General features: G+C 38.1%; 1 protein-coding gene across 3 annotated transcripts in view; it reads right to left on the bottom strand.

Moving 5' to 3' along the window:
- Positions 1 to 19,010, bottom strand: part of nav1b (neuron navigator 1b) — a 73,801-nt gene that overhangs the window by 29,493 nt on the left and 25,298 nt on the right. The gene's annotated exons all lie outside the window — the stretch shown is intronic.

The following is a 19,010-nucleotide window of genomic DNA, read 5'->3' on the forward strand; positions in this document are numbered from 1 at the left end:
AAAGGTTCTTCAGATGTTAAAGGTTCTTTATGGAACCGCTGAGACAAAAAACTTCTTCTATGGTATCGTGAAGCACCTTTATTTTTAAGAGTGTACAGAAAGAGTAGATCTGGACTGAAGAAATTAATGACTTTACTCTCACTTAGGGATTTCTATGGAAAGTCATTTGTGTCAGCAAATAAAAATATCAAAAACATAATTGCATTTTTGGATCTCACAATTCTGAGCTTTTTCCTCAGAATTTAGAGCTTTTATCTCATAATTGCGAATTATAAAACTAGTAATTCTTAGTTTACATCTTGCTTTTGAACTTTTTTTCCTCCACAGAATAAAACAAAATTAAAAAGGAATTTGTGACTTTTTTCTCATCAATTCATGTTTTTTTAAACATAATAATTGTGACTTTTTATCTCACAGTTCCTGCTCTTCTTCTCTCTTTTTAGAATTGCGAGATTATATCTCAAAATTAGTCCTAAACCTGTAATTACAACTTTATATTATTTCACAATGTTTACTTTTTTTCTGAGAGTTCTGAGTTTAAAGTTTTTTTTTTTTTTTAAATGTAATTGTGAGTTTTTATCTCACAAATCTGTTGTTTCTTCTCTCAAATGTGAATTTATATTTGACAAGTCAGATAAGATCTGATTTTAAGATCCTCAGTGATCAGAGAAATCATTTGTCACTTGTCTTTCCTGTGAGAACTTTTCTGCTCCATTACCTGACCCACGAACAGACAGCAGGGTCTCGTGATGGCAAAGATTCGATCTACCACACAAGCTCAGTTCTGGCTTGCGTTTACTCCCCAGAAACATTGGAAGGGATGTAGATGCATGTGTTGCTGAAGAATGATGGGTAGTGATTGAAGAGGTTTAAAATAAATGCATTGTTCTTAAGGTCAGTGAGTTTATAAATGGCAAAGCATCAGTGCCGTAACTATGAATGGTGTTTTTTTTTTTCTGGCAAAGGCTACGGCTTTGGGGTTTGTCCATCTGTTCTGAAAGAGGGAAAGCCACACTAGGATAATAATGATTCATCTTTAGTCTTGCATGACAAAATGTGATTTAGGCCTGAAACATACATATGTATGTGAAGACAAAAGCCATGCGAGATCTGCACATTTGAAAACTTTCCTCTTCAAACTCTCCTCTTTAGATGTCATTGTGTTTTCTGTTCTAAAATAAATACAATGAGTTGTGATGTTTTAAGTAGCTCTCCAATATCTACATGATCTGCTCTTGTAAATAGATTTGGAAAACTCTCAAAATAAAAATCTTGAGATAAAGTGATTACAGATTAAGTGAGATACAGTGAGATACAGTTTGGGAATGATTACATTCTTGATTATATTCTTGAGAATGATTAAATAAACAAATGTTTCACTTTATCCAAATAATAAAAGGAGAGAGAGAGAGAGAGAGAGAAAGAGAGAGAGAGAGAGAGAGAGAGAGAGAGAGAGAGAGAGAGAGAGAGAGAGAGAGAAAGATTGGGAATAATTATATTGCCGATAAGTAAAAACACTGAAATAAGTGGATGTTTGTAATCTGAGAATTTTTTTTTATAATAAAACCATAATCACATTCCTAATAAAAAGTAAAAAGAAGTATAATTGTCTCAAAATTATAATAAAAAAGACATTTCTGTCTTGCAGGCATTTCTGCAATATTCATAGTAAAAAAATGAAAAGAAAAAAACAAAGTAGACAAAAAAAAGATAATAATTATGAATATTAAATTGATTTTAAATGAATTAAAAATAAAAGTGAACAAACAAACAAATAATTAGTTAAATAAATAAATTCTTAATAACTAAAAACAAAACACTAAAGTAATTGAGTGTTTAACTTTCACAAAATAATAAAAATTAAAAAGAAAAAAAACTTAAAAAAAATTACGTTCTTTATAAAGTAAAAACATGAAGAAAAGAGATGTACTGTATAATTCTCTCAAAATAATAACAAGAAGAAAAGATTTTATTCTATATCCAAAAAAAAAAAAAAAGATTCAGTTAACAGATGTGCAACTCCCTCAAGATAAAACTTATTATGAATATATATATATATATACACAACCCGAATTCCGGAAAAGTTGGGACGTTTTTTAAATTTTAATAAAATTAAAAACTAAAAGACTTTCAAATCACATGAGCCAATATTTTATTCACAATAGAACATAGATAACATTGTGAATAAAATATTGGCTCATGTGATTTGAAATTCCTTTAGTTTTCATTTTATTAAAATTTAAAAAACGTCCCAACTTTTCCGGAATTCGGGTTGTATATATATATATATGTTATGAATACATCTGTAATTAAAAGTAAAAAGTAAAAATAAATAAACATTTTAACTCTTAAAATGGTAACTTCATTCTTTAAAAACAGTTTTTTTATTGTTCAGTAATTTTATAATTCTTGCATCAAAGGGATAAAATACTGATGGATGCAGTGAAAGATGCTTTTGGACCATCTTTCTGAACAGAAGGTGCTTTAAAGAGCCACTGAAGAACCTTTAAGCAGATGACACACGTGGGATGTTAGTAATGAACCTCCGTCTCTATCCTCATCACGCTGGTTCTGAAGTACTTTGTGGTTCCTGACTCAGCAGAGTCTACGGAGATGGAAAAGAGAATTATGGGTGCCAAAGAATCAGAGGACAAAAATGGCTTGTTGATGTTCGGAAGAACAACTTAAGGAGCCAGCAATTTGTGCTAATTACAGGTTGTGCGGCACAGAGGGGAGAGAACGGACTTGCCTACATGTCTCAACGGTTAGAGACGACTCCCGCAAAGACATTTCTTAATGCTTTTCTTTTCCACATCAGTTTCTATTTCCACCCGTTTGAAATGTAATGGTGGCACACTGGAGCTAAAAGCCAGCCAAAGTCTGTGTCAGCTAGTTTTAGCTTCATTTAAATGGGAATTGTGATTACCAATGCTGAGATATAACATGAGGAGAAGACCAAAGAACAAGTCAATGACTAGATTTTTACATTTTCTAAAGAATATAAGAGTGACCACTTGCAAAAATCAAACCATTAAGTCATAAAACTTAATCTTTTTATTAATTGAAAAACATGTATTGCTTAAAATGTATTTAAATCGCATTAAAATACAAAATAAATATTACATCACTTTAAGAAAAATGTAAAACATGTATTTAATGCAAAAACTAATAAGAAAAATAAATATCAATTTGAAGCGCTGGTAACTAATTGAAGTACAATTGATGCACTAAAAATAAATAAAATAAAAATATGTATACATAAATAAAATACAATAAAAATAATATAAATGAAATAAAAAAATTATTAAAGCTAAAATATAAAAACAAAAACTATTTTAATAAACATAAAATTTCTAAAATGAACTAAATTTTAGATAAAAATGGGTTACCATGTGAAAAACTCATTGTAAGAAGGCCAAAGCATTCTAGGTAAATGTCAAAGAAGTTGCTAAAGTGTTGTTGCCAGGTTACTTGTTTGAAGTGAAAATAAAATAAAATATAAATATATGATAAATATTAGATCAGAAAAACATGAAAAACTAAATGTGTGGAAATTTGAAATGTTTTCTAACTAACTAAAATTAGAAAAATTGTAACATAAATTTTTTTTGCTATGATTATTAAAAATGAATACAAATAAAAGCATATAAAAATGTATGCTTTTAAGTAATAAAAAGTCATGAAACTTAAAAAATATCATTAATTTAAAAAAATGTAAATAAAATACAGTATGTCAGATAGCTAAGAACAATCTTTGAAAAATCGGCAGAAATTATAAATGTTGACTTGGCAACTAACTGAATTAATAGTTGAAGTATTACAATTACTAAAAATGAAATAAAAATTAATTAAAGCTAAAATAGAGAAAAGAGAATATATAGAGCATATATTAAAAAAGCAACAAACATACAAAAAATAAGATTACAAAAATAAAGCTAATTCAAAATATGAATAAATACTATAATACTGTAGTATATAAATCATACTAAAATGCTGCTGCAGACAAGTGCATTTAGCTGAAGCTAAAACATACAGACATTATCTGTGACTGATGTCTGAGCACAGAACAGGGCCGAGGGAAACTTTGCTTCATCAGACTCACTCTCAGTAATAAAATGTTCCCTCTCTCAGGAAATGCTCTCTGTCTCTATACTGGGCTGAGGGACGTTTCATGAGGAACCGCTGTGGTCTCCAGAATGGGCAACGGTGCCATCAATCTCATCCGAACATTCAGTGGAAAACGCCAAATAACTCAGGAAATCATTCATCACAGCTGCTGAGAAAGCGCAGCCCAAAAGGTACGAGTTGGAAATGGAAAAAGAAATACAACGTAAGAAGTACAGCTAGTTTCTTTAGCAGCTTTACAGTGCACACTGTAAAAAATTATCCTATTTACAGTAAAGCTCTGACTGTGACAATGATACAGGTATTACAAGAAGGCATATTTGTGCCTTTTTACCAACTGTTTGTCAACCTATAGAACCACATATTTCCTAAAATGATTTAATGTTAATATATATACCAATCTACTTGAAGTATCCGTATGGAGCCAAAAGAGTCTCAATAAAGATAAATGCACACACTACATTCACATATGCACACATAGGATTCATACATGCACACACATAATTCATAAATACACACACAGGATACACAAATGCGCACAAAATTCACAAATGCACACACAAAATTTAAAAAGCACAGAAGATTCACAAATGCATACAAAATTCAGAAATGCACACAAAATTCTGAAATACACAATTCAGAAATGCAAACAACATTTACAAATGCGCTCAAGATTCACAAATGCACAGGACAAGATTCAGAAATGTATTTCTGATGCACACACACATATATCTTGATTTACAAACTGCTTGCGGTCTGTGACCTTCACTGCATTTGTGTGTGAATTTTGAGACTCCCCTGACTTGGCTCGACACACAAATGCCTTTTTTTAAACAAGGAATGATCTGCAACCAATCAGATATCTCCCTTGTTTTAGCCAATCACAAGAATGTACGCCACGTGGGGGATTGTTTACTTATAAGCCAATCAGCGAACGACTCACTTTCCTCAGCGAACGATTCACTTTCCTCAGCGAACGATTCACTTTCCTCACGCAGCGAAGACTCACTTTCCTCAGCGAACGACTCACTTACCTCACGCAGCCGGACACCGACTTTGCACAGCAGGAGACTCACTTTCCGCAGCCGGAGAGTCACTTTCCTCTCGCAGCGAACGACTCACTTTCCTCACGCAGTGAACGATTCACTTTCCTCACGAGTCAAGCAGCGAACGACTCACTTTCCTCACACAGAGAGCAACTCACTTTCCTCAGCGAACGATTCACTTTCCTCACGCAGCGAAGACTCACTTTCCTCAGCGAACGACTCACTTACCTCACGCAGCCGGAGACCCACTTTGCACAGCAGGAGACTCACTTTCCGCAGCCGGAGAGTCACTTTCCTCTCGCAGCGAACGGCTCACTTTCCTCACACAGTGAACGATTCACTTTCCTCACGAGTAATGCAGCGAACGACTCACTTTCCTCACACAGAGAGCAACTCACTTTCCTCAGCGAACGATTCACTTTCCTCACGCAGCGATCAACTCACTTTCCTAAGCGAACGACTCACTTTCTTCACGCAGCCGGAGACCCACTTTTGGCAGTCGGAGTCACTTTCCTCTCGCAGCGGACCACTTACTCTCTCTTCATGTAGGGACCGAAAATTATAATTAAAGTGACTTCTATATTGCATCCAAAAGAATATTTAGATATATTTAAATATTCAAAAAGGTGTATTTTTTTTTTACTTTCATTAAAATATTTCAATAAAATGAAATAATTGCCTATTGCAAATTTATAAATCCATGGTTAACTTTTTTTTCTGCAGTCACTGGGCTATATGTATTGAGACATTTTTAAATTTATATTTTGTAAAAAATAATAAAAAATAAACCTGAATTGTAATCTAAACATCTGTATTTTGATACAATTTCATAAATAAGTAGGCTATAATATGCCGCCCCACAGGCATATCGAGCTGTGTGAACGCGTTCATGTGATTGGCTTATAAGTAAACAATCCCCCACATGGAGTGCGTTCTTGTGATTGGCTAAAACAAGGGAGATATCTGATTGGTTGCAGATCATTCCCTGTTTAAAAAAAAGGCATTTGTGTGTCGAGCCAAGTCAGGGGAGTTTGAAAATTCACACACAAATGCAGTGAAGTTCACAGACCGCAAGCAGTTTGTAAATCAAGATATATGTGTGTGTGCATCAGAAATACATTTCTGAATCTTGTCCTGTGCATTTGTGAATCTTGAGTGCATTTGTAAATGTTGTTTGCATTTCTGAATTGTGTGTGTATTTCTGAATTTTGTGTGCATTTCTGAATTTTGTATGCATTTGTGAATCTTCTGTGCTTTTTAAATTTTGTGTGTGAATTTGTAAATTTTGTGCGCATTTGTGTCAGCTGTGTTTGTATTTATGAATCCTGTGTGTGCATATGTGAATGTTGTGTGTGCATTTATCTTTATTGAGACTCTTTTGGCTCCATATATCCGAATCTACTTTTAACCTTAAACTGTACTGATAACCTTCATGATAATAATACAGGTGGAAAAACAAAGCTAAACGATGAATCATAAACTGTCACATGGCCAATAATCACACATAGATGCATTGTGCACACCAAGATAAAACACACACACACAAAAAAATTATGCAATTGACATTAATTATAAAACAGAAAATGCACCATAAAACACCCTGAATACTGGAAACATTTATTTCCAGTATTAAGTAACGGTATATTTTCTGCAAATGCACAAAACGGTTTTCTATATATTTAGTCTGTGTGAAAAATAATTGATATATAGTATAAATGGACTAATCTTTATGATAATAGTCAGAAGTCTGATAATGAGACGCTTGGAGACAAAAGGTGCTCGTTTCTCTAATAATTTGTTCATAACTATTAAATACAGGGAGCCTGAATAAAATCTATGTGATAAAAAACTAAGAACTATAAATAACTTAGTCTAGTATATTTGCACTGGGTTTCTCTCTCACAGCTCCTTTGGGGTCTTTATGGAGAATGGAGCAGTGCATGTGAAGTTATTCAGCTCAGTTTGACTGGAAGACCAATATTTGATGACAGAATCTTAACGCATTGTAATTCCTGGCTACAGTTCAAGTTGGCTGGTTCATTTGTTCACCGTGATAAAAAAAAAAAAAAAAAATTACTTTGGGTGGGGATGTTTTGTTGGGCTTGAAATATTAAGCTGTTATGTTTTCCTCCCAATTGAGTTACACCCATATAGGAGAAAAAAATGGATTGAATCCACTAGTGACACAATACTCTGGGGGAAGAAGGATCATGTCGAGTCTTGAGCTATTTATTCAAACAAGCATGGTTACTCCAACAGTGACCTGACTAATACAATATCCTTGCACTTCAAAAGGAAGAAAAGCCTTTGTAGACCTTTGGAAGTCCTAATTAGCAGCTCAAGACTTGACCTTGACCTCTGTAAACATGAACATGAACTTGCAGGTTGGTGTTACAGTTTCTGGTTTGTCTCTAACTAATAAGAGTCGCCCTGTTTCTTCTTTGAAGAGAATTATCAAGATGGCATATGCACTACGATATGATTAATACAGAAATACACACTGTCTTACATCAGCAGCATTGTTATTGTTAACTAAAACTATTAAATAAAAAAATATATATATCAAAATAAAATAAGTATGTGTGTATTAAATAATAAATACAATGTAAATTATTCATTACAAATGACAAGAGCACAATTACTAAAATGTAAACTACAATCAGCAGTTATTCTTAAAAATATTAAATATAATTAAAAAACTTAAAATATAAATAAAATGCAAAAAAAAAATACAAATTTAAAATGTAAAAATACATCAAATATAAATATTAAATAAGTTTATGTATATTAAATAATAAATAATAGCTTTCTCGGATATTATTTAATTATTAATTAAAATGACAGAAGCACAATTACTTATATGTAAACTAAAAGCAACAGTATGTTATTGTTAAAACTATTTAATATAATACAAAAACCTTAAAATACAAAAAGTAAAAAAAAAAAAAAAAAAAAAAAAAAAAAAATATATATATCCATCCATCCATCCATCTTCTACCGCTTATCCGGGGCCGGGTCGCGGGGGCAGCAGTCTAAGCAGAGAACCCCAGACTTCCCTCTCCCTAGACACTTCCTCCAGCTCTTCTGGGGGGACACCGAGGCGTTCCCAGGCCAGCCGGGAGACATAGTCTCTCCAGCGTGTCCTAGGTCTCCCCCGGGGTCTCCTCCCAGTGGGATGTGCCCGGAACACCTTCCCGGGAAGGCGTCCAGGAGGCATCCGGAACAGATGCCCGAGCCACCTCAGCTGACCCCTCTCGATGTGGAGGAGCAGCGGCTCTACTCTGAGCTCCTCCCGGGTGACTGAGCTTCTCACCCTATCTCTAAGGGATCGCCCAGCCACCCTGCGGAGAAAGCACATTTCGGCCGCCTGTATCCGGGATCTTGTCCTTTCGGTCATGACCCAAAGCTCATGACCATAGGTGAGAGTAGGAACGTAGATTGACCGGTAAATCGAGAGCTTCGCCTTGCGGCTCAGCTCTTTCTTCACCACGACAGACCGGTACATCGACCGCATTACTGCAGAAGCTGCACCGATCCGTCTGTCAATCTCCCGTTCCATCCTTCCCTCACTCGTGAACAAGACCCCAAGATACTTAAACTCCTCCACTTGAGGCAGGAACTCTCCACCAACCTGAAGTGGGCAAGCCACCCTTTTCCGACTGAGGACCATGGCCTCGGATTTGGAGGTGCTGATTCTCATCCCAGCCGCTTCACACTCGGCTGCAAACCGTCCCAGTGCATGCTGAAGGTCCTGGCCTGATGAGGCCAACACGACAACATCATCCGCAAAGAGCAGAGACGAAATCGTGTTGTCACCAAAACTGACCCCCTCCGGCCCCTGGCTGCGCCTAGAAATTCTGTCCATAAAAATCATGAACAGAACCGGCGACAAAGGGCAGCCCTGCCGGAGTCCAACACGCACCGGGAACAAGTCTGACTTACAGCTGGCAATACGAACCAAGCTCCTGCTCCGTTCGTACAGGGACCGGATAGCCCTTATCAAAGGGCCCCGGACCCCATACTCCCGGAGAACCCTCCACAGGCCGCCGCGAGGGACACAGTCGAATGCCTTCTCCAAATCCACAAAGCACATGTGGACTGGTTGGGCATACTCCCATGAACCCTCCAGCACCCTGTAGAGGGTATAGAGCTGGTCCAGTGTTCCACGGCCTGGACGAAAACCACACTGTTCCTCCTGAATCCGAGGTTCTACTATCGGCCGGATTCTCCTCTCCAGTACCCTGGCATAGACTTTCCCAGGGAGGCTGAGAAGTGTGATCCCCCTGTAGTTGGAACACACCCTCCGGTCCCCCTTCTTAAAAAGAGGGACCACCACCCCGGTCTGCCATCCCAGAGGCACCGTCCCCGACTGCCACGCGATGCTGCAGAGGCGTGTCAGCCAAGACAGCCCCACAACATCCAGAGACTTGAGGTACTCAGGGCGGATCTCATCCACCCCCGGTGCCTTGCCACCGAGGAGTTTCTTGACTACCTCGGTGACTTCAGCTTGGGTTATGGACGAGTCCACATCTGAGCCCTCAGCCTCTGCTTCCTCAATGGAAGACGTGACAGCGGGATTGAGGAGATCCTCGAAGTATTCCTTCCACCGTCCAACGACATCCCCAGTTGAGGTCAACAGCTCCCCACCTCTACTGTAAACAGCGTTGGTAGGGCACTGCTTCCCTCTCCTGAGGCGCCGGACGGTTTGCCAGAATCTCTTCGAGGCTGACCGATAGTCCTTCTCCATGGCCTCACCGAACTCCTCCCAGGCCCGAGTTTTTGCCTCCACAACCACCCGGGCTGTAGTCCGCTTGGCCTGCCGGTACCTGTCAGCTGCCTCAGGAGTCCCACAAGCCAACCAGGCCCGATAGGACTCCTTCTTCAGCTTGACGGCATCCCTTACTTCCGGTGTCCACCACCGGGTTCGGGGATTGCCGCCTCGACAGGCACCGGAAACCTTACGGCCACAGCTCCGAGCGGCCGCTTCGACAATGGAGGTGGAGAACATGGTCCACTCGGACTCAATATCTCCAGCCTCCCTCGGGATCCGGTCGAAGCTCTGCCGGAGGTGGGAGTTGAAGATCTCTCTGACAGGAGACTCGGCCAAACGTTCCCAGCAGACCCTCACAGTACGTTTGGGTCTGCCGAGTCTGTCCAGCTTCCTCCCTCGCCATCGGATCCAACTCACCACCAGGTGGTGATCGGTTGACAGCTCCGCCCCTCTCTTCACCCGAGTGTCCAAGACATACGGCCGGAGGTCGGATGAAACGACCACAAAGTCAATCATCGACCTACGGCCTAGGGTGTCCTGGTGCCACGTGTACTGATGGACACCCTTATGCTTGAACATGGTGTTCGTTATGGACAAGCTGTAACTAGCACAGAAGTCCAATAACTGAACACCGCTCGGGTTCAGATCAGGGGGGCCGTTCCTCCCAATCACGCCCCTCCAGGTGTCACTGTCGTTGCCCACGTGGGCGTTGAAGTCCCCCAGTAAAACGACGGAGTCCCCAGTCGAAGCACTTTCCAGCACCCCTCCCAGAGACTCCAAGAAGGCTGGGTACTCTGCATTGCCGTTCGGCCCGTAGGCACAAACGACAGTGAGAGACCTATCCCCGACCCGAAGGCGCAGGGAAGCGACCCTCTCGTTCACCGGGGTAAACTCCAACACATGGCAGCTGAGCTGGGGGGCTATAAGCAAACCCACACCAGCCCGCCGCCTCTCACCTTGGGCAACTCCAGAGTGGTGAAGAGTCCATCCTCTCTCGAGGAGTGTGGTACCAGAGCCCAAGCTGTGCGTAGAGGTGAGTCCGACTATCGCTAGTCGGAACCTCTCTACCTCACGCACAATCTCGGGCTCCTTCCCCGCCAGTGAGGTGACGTTCCACGTCCCTAGAGCTAGTTTCCGTGTCCAGGGATCGGGCTGTCGAGGCCCCCGCCTTCGACTGCCACCCGATTGTCTAAGCACCGGACCCTTACGGTCCCTCCTGTAGGTGGTGAGCCCACGGGAAGGCGGCCCCACGTCGCTCCTTCGGGCTGAGCCCGGCCGGACCCCGTGGGGGGAGGCCCGGCCACCAGGCGCTCGCATACGAGCCCCAACCCCGGGCCTGGCTCCAGGGTGGGGCCCCGGCTGCGCCATACCGGGCGACGTCACGGTTCTTTGATTGTTCCTTCTCATAAGGGGTTTTGAACCGCTCTTAGTCTGACCCGTCGCCTAGGACCTGTTTGCCTTGGGAGACCCTACCAGGGGCATATAGCCCCGGACAACATAGCTCCTAGGGTCATTCGGGTACTCAAACCCCTCCACCACGTTAAGGTGGCAGTTCAAGGAGGGGCAAAATATATATATAAATAATTTAAATATACATAAAATATAAATATAATAATATAATAATAACATTATTCTAAATATAATACTTAATAAAATTGTAAAGGTTAAGTCAAACAGAAACTAAAAAACTAAATCATATAATAAAATTACTAAAACATGAATTAAAATTAAAACTCAAAACTAAAAAAACTAATTCAAAATAGCAATAAACATATTATTATATAAACTATACCAAAAACACACTGTACAAAAAGACACTTATGTCCAGTTATGTTTATTTTAATATTAATATTATTTATAATAAACAATTATTCCACCAAGTAACATGGTTAATTAGCAACTGTAGGCTGCAACTTGATGCATTAATACAGCATTCGACTATAATGTGTGGTCACATGTTTGTTTACATTGGCTTCCAACGCAACTCATCCAATCAGAATTTAGAACTGTAAGTAATACAGAACAGTGTCCACAACTGATAATCCTTTAAAATAACAGGGGACTAGTAAAAGAAAAAATATTGCTGGCAAAGTTTTTTCCTTTCATAATTGCCCAAAAAAAACAAAACTTTACTTACTTTGAAAAGAACATGGTCCTGTTCAGACACGCGGATGTCGTCAGAGGGCGAAACTCCCTGCGCGCGAATCCCTCATTCATCGCTGATGAATCACGCACAGTTATCCTGTCTTTGTTCACGCTTAATCCAACTCACATCCACAGAAACTATCCGCCTGAGACCAGGAGTCCCTCTTACACAGGCAACACCCCCGTTAAACACCCCCACCTCCCGGACAGCTGTAATCACATCCAGATGTGCAGCAGCGTCCAGCGAGAGCCAGTACAGATACGTTACTGCTGGACCTGATGAAGACGACCGACTGCTGCACTTACAGTCACTTACTGACTGCAGGACATTTCTATCAAACCTTACATATATATATGTGTGTGTATATGGAACACACACACGCACGCACGCGCGCGCGCGAACGCACGCACGCACGCACGCACGCACGCACACACACACACACACAACTTGCATACATTGAAAGTATCTGTCTAAAGTATAACTAATACCAGTATCACTAGTAAACGTGGGAAGTCGTGGCCTAATGGTTAGAGAGTCGGACTCCCAATCGAAAGGTTGTGAGTTCGAGTCTCGGGCCGGCAGGAATTGTGGGTGGGGGGAGTGCATGTACAGTTCTCTCTCCACCCTCAATACCACGACTTAGGTGCCCTTGAGCAAGGCATTGAACCCCCAACTGCTCCCCGGGCGCCGCAGCATAAATGGCTGCCCACTGCTCCGGATGTGTGTTCACAGTGTGTGTGTGTGTTCACTGCTCTGTGTGTGTGCATTTCGGATGGGTTAAATGCAGAGCACAAATTCTGAGTATGGGTCACCATACTTGGCTGAATGTCACTTCACTATTATTATCACTAAACCTTCTAGTTATAACAAAAATAATAAAATAATGCAAAACAGCATAACTTTTGTTAATTCTTCATGCATCACTTTATGGTTATTGCACACTTTGTTGTGCATGTAATGGCACAGTATTTTAGGTATGTTGGAGTAGCATATGCTGTAAATCCTGGCACATGAATATTGTAATCATTCAGTATGTTGTATGCACTACTATTTAAAAGCTTGCGGTTGTACCTTTATTCATGCAAGGGTGCATTAAATTGATCAAAAGTGAAAGTAAATATGTTTAGAATGTTACAAAACATTCTACTGTATGTCAAATAAATGCGATTTTTGAACTTTTTTATCCATCAAAGAACACTGAAAAAACATATCATGGTTTACACAGAAATATGAAGCAGCACAACTGTTTTCAACACTGATAAAAATCAGTAATGTTTCTTGAGCAGCAAATCAGTATATTACAATGATTTCTGAAGATCATGTGACACTGAAGAATAGAGTAATGATGCTGAAAATTAGGGCTAAAATGATTCCTTCAGTAACTCGAATAAAAATAAAAAAATCTATGCTTTGTTTAGTCCATTAACTACACATGGAACACTGTGTTTCCTCACGGACCATTATTACTGACGCACAACCCGATAAACGTTAATTTACGGTAAAACGGTAATAAATAATCCCCCCCCCCCCCACACACACACACAAAGAGACATTTAAGAGGGTATATTCTCCAAATAACTAATTTCATGTTACAGAAAAATGTGTTTAGAAATTGTGTCTGGACTCATGTTCTTGTTCCAAGTTATCTTCCTGTCCATTGATTTTTGCATCTTACAAAGCCTTCCAAGAAGACAGTAAAGGCTTATGTCATGCTTGAGCTTAAGTTAGGCTGAAACTCGGAAGTTAATTTGCACAAAATAAATGCAATGTTTAGATATGATTATTATTATTTGTATTTATTTCTTGTTGTTGTTGTTGTTGTTTATATATATATATATATATATATATATATATATATATTATTATTTTTTCTTTTTTTGTGATACATTTGTATTTGCATTTTGTATGTAATTTGGCAATTATGGTAAATGCATTAAATGGGTTTAGTTTTCATGGTTATTAATGCATGCAATTTCAGCAATAAAACAGTATATTTTTATGAAAAGGAAACAAATAAGTTGATTTATTTTAAGAGACCTATCTTATTTTCTCTTGTATATTTAGCATTGCTCTTTAATAAAGAAAAATCACTTCTTATCCGAAGTACTCGATTAATCATTGGAATAATCGGTAGAATACTCAATTACTAAAATAATCGATAGCTCCAGTCCTACTGAAATTTCAGCTTTGATCACAGCAATCAATTACATTTGACTATATATACACATTTTGACCATATTTCACAATATTACCGTATTACCAAATAAACGCAGCCTTTATAAGAAATCTTACTTTTGAATGGTAGTGTATCAAATCAACATATCATCACAGAGCACAAGCGGAGTACCTGTTATAATGTACAGTACAGTTTACAGTACAAGGTTTTTTTTTACAACACCCACATCTACTGAAATACTGGTGAGATAAACTTCTGGCTGTGTCTGAAGCAGCTGAAGCCAGAAACACACAAACTTTCCATGACAGTCCCTTAATGGCTTTTCCAGATGGCTAAACTCACAGTGAATATCTTTTATCTCTGTTCACCTTTGATGTTCGAGCTTCTGCTTCATTCACGCCAGAGTCTGGAGGGGGAAGACTCAATGAGCACCATGTGAGCGTGAGAAGGACAGGGAAATGCAGGAATATATTAGCTGTGAGCACGTTACTGAGTGAAATGAAGCTCGGATGGTTTGCTGTCATTCATTTCTTTCATGTGGCTCCAGTGGTGCCGAACCATGTCTACACATATACACACAGATATCTATACCAAACACACTGTGTGTGGCCGTGCTCTTTTAGCCATGAGGTTATGCATGCACATGATTACTAAGCATGGATAATCATAATGTGTAAACAGCGTGTTTCCGTAAATAGTAAACGGATTTACTTTACAGTAACTTTACAGCCCTATAAATATATTTTAAGGCTTATAAAAAGAGTCAGATTAAGACATTAAATAAAAAAAAATGTTTTCTCATAATGCAATACCTTAATGTTTAAATAGTTAAGAATAAGGAGTGCAACCTCAAATTTAGAACCGTCTTTTTCAGTTTTAGTATGGCATTCAGAAGAAAAAAGTAGACTATTTCGTTACCTCGATTTATAAATTGTGTGCATGATTCAGTAAATCAAGGGAACGAAATAGTAGTCATGTGCACGTTTAAGTACATCGAGGGAATGATTTATTAATTTTTTTCTTGCATGTCATGTGTGGGGCTCCTTAGTTTTAATCTAAAACACATGGAAGTAAAATAGACTGCAATTGTTTTTTCAGTAAAGCAATAAAATACAGTACAGAGTATTATAAAATACTTACTTCTGTGCATTAGATAATTATTTCTGTTGTTTGGCATTATGATAAATGCATAACATCACTACATCAGGCTACTTTGAACTCTGCGATTCAGACCAATGCAGTGCATGAATAACACATCATTCACTTTATACCCAATTATTAAATCAAGATTTCAGTCAAACTATAAATCAAATGACTTCAAACCCATCAAACCACTTTTGCATGAACAAATGCTCCACATGCACGTGTTACTGTGTGGTAATTGACTGACTTTTATGTAACAAAGTGCTTTAGAAAGTGTTTTACACAAAGCATCTGTTAGATCAAGATGTAAGATGGTGAGTTATGTTCACAGAACTGGAAACAAATTTTGTGAATATCTCAAACCACAATACAGCAACTCAAGCCTGGAACATTAATAAAAGAGATATACACTTTCTATGAACATGTTCAGAAGAAAAATCATTGCTCAGGATATATATGTCTCAGTTATGAATCACTTAGACATCAACTTCATCTCAAATGGTTCTCCTTTTATTTTTATAGTAATAAAATATACACTAATGAGTCAATAGACAATAATATAAAGTGTATAGAGCTATAAAATGAGCATGGATAGCTCATCAGATCATTTGCTCTGGGAAGAAATTTTAATGAGAAATTCTCAAGTTCATATTAGGATCTCTGCATATTTGCATATTTTTATATTTCAGCAAATCTGAGTACATGGGAACAGATTTGGAGAAATTACACCACTTGCTCGCCAATGGATGCTCTGCAGTGAATGGGTGCCATCAGAAAGAGTCCAAACAGCTGATAAAAACAATCATCATAATCCACACCACTCCAGTCCAGTTCATCAATTAATGTTTTGTGAAGCCAAAAGCTGCATGTTTGTAAGAAACTAATTTACTACTGAGGTGTTTTTAACTTCAAACTGTTACTTTGGGCTAAAATAGTGACAGTCTATAATCTACGGCATAATAACGCTTCCTCCTGTGGAAAAGTTTATCTCCTGTTGTCCTCTCACATTAAAATCCACTCACATATTTCTTTAGAGCTGTTTTAGACTTGTAAATGGTGCTTGATCTGTGTGGATATCATCCAGATTCAGATGGGATTACTTTAGCATTATTATTGATTATGGGCTGGTATTTTAGCCAGAAGCAATCGATTGAAGTTAAAAACATCTCAATGATAGATTTGTTTCTTACAAACACACAAGCTTTTGGCTTCACTAGGTGTTAATTGCTGGACTGGAGAGGTGTGGATTACTTGTGGATTATTGTGATGTTTTTATCAGCTGTTCGGACTCTCATTCTGACGGCACCCATTCACTGCAGAGCATCCATTGATGAGCATGTGATGAAATGCTACATTTCTCCAAATCTGATGAAGAAACAAACTCATCTACATCTTGAATGGTCTGAGGGTAAATATTCAGCAAATTAAATGTTTTATTTTTTTCGTTGAACTATTCCTGTAAAAGTCTCCATTTCATTTTAAATCTCTGCATGGAGATAAAACCTTTCTTTAATTATTTACTTGTTTATCGGCAATTCCATGTCAATGCACAGCACACGGATCTGCACCAGCACAGCAGAAACCTAATAATAGCGATAATTCACTGACACCCACACCAGACACCCACAGCAGAGAGAAGCTGTTATAATATTTCACCGACGGGTGTGTCACACACATGCATTTCACATGCTTCTGTGCTTCTCTACGTTTTAAAATCTCATTTGCTTTGCATTGCACATCTTGAAAAATAAAAAAGACTTGCATGTTAAACTAAAGGCTTCTTCAGCTACAGTATGTCTCCAGCAGGGGTCACAACATGTGAAGTAAGACCTCGTCACACCCTCTGTTATGAGCACAGAGAAGTCTGTCCTGCACAAGACTGATGCAGTAGAGTTACTGATGCGTCCAGCATTCAGCCTGACCACACATAGAGAGTGTGTATGTAACGGGAGTCTTACAATAACACCCCTCAAGACCCCAGACACCTCTCCAGATGTTTTCACGGTGTGTTTATTTGTTTGGAGGACAGCTGATAACCACATGCTCAGAGATCTGGTCATCTTTCCTCCTATGGTTAATGGATCACATCCTGTGAAAGCTTCTTGTGAATGAGGCTTTGAAAATATCTAAATCCTGTGTTGCAGAGATACTTGCGTGTCTAGAATTTCTAACAAACTGCATATACATTTAGCTTGAACTAAGTTTAGCTAGTAGTTGCTAGGGATTGCTATTGCAGGTATTGTATTGTTAAATATTAATGTAAATAATACAATTAATTATATTTTTTTCTCATTATTCTCAAAATTATACTGTTATTTTAATAAATATTTTTGTTTTACCATGACATCTATTGTTTTGTAAAATATAATTGCAATAATAAAGTTTATAAATATAAATAAATTATATGACTACTTTTGTGCTTTTAAATATCATTCTATACAGTAATAATTAATATTATTATAAATACTTTCATTCTTTTCCATGAAAGGCATTGTCTTAAATATATTTTCTGTAATATAATTACAAATAAAAATAATGAAAACAACAACAAAATATTTAAAAATATTATTTCATACTAAAACTGTATAAATATAAAAGGTAACATTGATGCATTTCTACAATACTTTCAGTTAAATTATTATATATTTTGTTTACAGTGCTTATTTTCTATAGAATAAATGAACAGTAAATACACATTAATTCTATACTTACATTATGCAACAATACATTTATGCACAAAACGCTTACGCTTTTATCAAAAACGACTTACAAAAGAACAAAGCAATGAAAGAGCTGACAATAATCGTAACGCACAATGCTAGGTTTATAAGACAACTAGATTGAAAACAAGCTGGAGAAGGGAAGAAATGCAGAGATGTCTTTTTTACTCCTCATTTTAATAACCATTAATGCTACAATCCCAATGCAGTTTGCAGACGTAATTTGCACTCCTAATGCCTCGTAAAAACCCTGCCTGAAAAGAAACAAGAAAAAAGCCATAGCTGAACTGATTACTAGCACATCCAGAATCAGTGGCATGCAGCCGTTCATCAGCAGCCATTTTCCATCTGCACTCACACACACACACACACACACACACACACACACACACACACACACACACGGCTTCACTGGGTCAACGAGAGTCAGGATGATGGGGGTTACCATGGCAACACATCCCAGCCCATGCATCGACACCGCTACAGCTGCTGCATGTTCACAGACAACCAGACGAAGATATTCTTTAACCCTTCAGATATTTTACTGCAGATATCTTAGAGTACAGATCAGGAACCTGAAAATAAAAACTAAACCTAATATGGTGTGAAGAAAGTTATTTATTGATAAATGTAAGTAAAACAAAAGAGTTGATTTTAAATTTCAGAGCCTCTAACAGACATAATGTTATGTGATCAAACTGTTGAAACAGTGACGACTTAAGTATTTAGGAATCATGATTGACTGTAAATTGAACTTCTCTGATAATGTGGCTCTCATTTGTAAGAAAGCAAATAAAAGGCTATTCTTGCTAAGGAAACTGAAAGAATTTTGTGTGAGCAAAGCTGTGTTGCAAAGAGTTTATACAGGTTTAATTGAGAGTGT

Source organism: Carassius carassius, chromosome 17, assembly GCF_963082965.1.
Source record: "Carassius carassius chromosome 17, fCarCar2.1, whole genome shotgun sequence".
NCBI lineage: Eukaryota > Metazoa > Chordata > Actinopteri > Cypriniformes > Cyprinidae > Carassius > Carassius carassius.